Genomic DNA, 2,057 nt, shown 5'->3' with positions numbered 1-2,057 from the left:
TGAAAGGAAATCAATTTCATTGATAACTTAGACCATACATGATACATCTTTCATTATTGAGTTTTTGACCTCATCGAGACCATCTTCGAACCATACTTTTTCACTTGCTTCCTTAATAGCTATCTTAGCTACTGTGTGGGCAACATTGTTTGTAGACCTGTGTACAAAAGCTAGTCTCCAAGCAGGATGAAGCTCCATTAGTTGATGCAAGTCCTCTGTCTCCTGGACAAGCCATGAGTTATCTTCACTTTTGGAAGTGACTACATCTTCATTTATCAATTTGTAAATTCCTAGGCACAACATTACTGATTATAAATCCACTTGCTCTCTTTAAGCTACCATTTTTTTCGTATATTTGCATGATTAAGCGTGTTAAACCTATTGTTCCTAAGGAAATGACCTTGGAATCTCTCCTTGTGCATTAATTTTGCTTTTATACTTGGAAGCATAATCTGGTGAGTATCACTTGGTTTGTAACTTATTCGCTTGTTTTCATTTTTTTTTTTAAATCATGATAAACCTAGTTAAGATATACGCAATAGCTAAATTAGATTGTTGGTTCTAGCAGTTGGTAGTTTTATTTTTGCTATATGGGGTATTGGGCCACTTTTGTGTGAAAACAGGAACATTCTTCTTCATGTATGTGCTCTATATTTAGGTTTTTCATTTTCATGTCATTTATCATGGAAAAATTTATGTTTGTCTTCTGTTTCCAAATTGAGATGATACACTGTTTAATAAGTGGATTTTTTAATCTATGCTGCAAAAAAAATGATAGTAGTTGGAAAAGGAGTAGAACATATTATATCCTGACCTCATATCTTCAACCTTTCCTGCTATGGACTGGAGCAACAATAATTTGCAAGTAATGGATCTACTAGTTCTACCTACTGAAGCTAGCCAAATTGTTAAGCAACGCCTTTTGAATTTTATAAGATTGTTGTCAACTGTCCTGGCCTTTGCCTTTTGTTTGTCAATGTGAGTCTGTTTTCTATCTACATGATACATCATTTTTCTATCTACAGATATATACACATATTTACAGTAAATATATTGTGTGTGTGTGTGTGGTATTTGAAAACCTTGACGAGGTTGCCACTCACCAACACACTAAAACCACAGAGCTACAAGAGGGGTTTTGGGATTTATCATGGTTGAGTTGTGGCTTGAAATTACAATTACATGAAATATACAATGGGGAAGCATTTTGCATATCCTTACTTTCTTTTTAGCAGAGATCTTTCTTTTTAGCAGAGATCTTTCCACTATTTGTTTGTCATTGTTCTTTTATGAAAAGAATTATTTGTGATTGTTGCTTCATTGAAGCCAAATATATAATTGTTATTTTTAAGTTGCATCAAACTCAGAGACTAATTCTTTAAATATATATATATATATATATTATGGTGAACCAGTTTGCATATCATCACTTACTGTGGCATGAGATGCTAATTTCTCTATTGATTATATTAGACCGGGGATGAGAAGACTTCTGAAGAGCAATGTCAATTTTTTTAGTCATTTGGGGTGCAAGTAGCATGAATGTTCTTGACAAATTAGTTCATGGTTGTTGTTATGTATTGGAGTTTGATTAAAGCAATGTATTGTGTTTTGTGATGTAATATATAAATACCAAACAATATAATATGTAGTGGATTGCATCATGTATGTTGCATGCATTTTACATGATGAATATTGAATTTTTTTTTTATTTTATATGCATTTAATTTAAAAAGTTAATTGGTTGTTTTATAGCTTTAGTTATTTTTTACATAAATTTAGTTCCCCATTTTGATACATTTTTATTATTATGGACAATGTTCAATGCATTCGTATTATGGTTTTCAAAATTCAACATGACTTTAAAATTTTAATAAGCTATAGGCTTTTATATAAAATAAAATAAAAACTATGCTTTTCAACATTATTTTATCTTGAAAAATTTGCAATAAAATATAGGTTTTTAAGTTTTTCTACCTTTTTTTTTCTTGGATATAAATTTAATAACATATAGGCTTTTGTAAAAAAAAAAAAAAAAAAAAAATCGGGTATAGTTC

At 30.4% G+C, this 2,057-nt stretch overlaps 1 long non-coding RNA gene across 1 annotated transcript; it reads left to right on the top strand.

The window, feature by feature from the left end:
* The first annotated feature begins 847 nt into the window (after positions 1-847).
* On the top strand, positions 848-1,716 carry LOC121254115. The gene is made up of 2 exons (XR_005938577.1): positions 848-978; positions 1,416-1,716. It is a non-coding gene; the product is annotated as an uncharacterized LOC121254115 (long non-coding RNA).
* The last annotated feature ends 341 nt before the right edge of the window (positions 1,717-2,057 follow it).

This window comes from Juglans microcarpa x Juglans regia, chromosome 3D (genome assembly GCF_004785595.1).
Source record: "Juglans microcarpa x Juglans regia isolate MS1-56 chromosome 3D, Jm3101_v1.0, whole genome shotgun sequence".
In the NCBI taxonomy this organism is placed as follows: Eukaryota; Viridiplantae; Streptophyta; class Magnoliopsida; order Fagales; family Juglandaceae; genus Juglans; species Juglans microcarpa x Juglans regia.
Note: the sequence above shows the minus strand (reverse complement) of the source record. Positions and strands in the feature narration are given on the sequence as shown.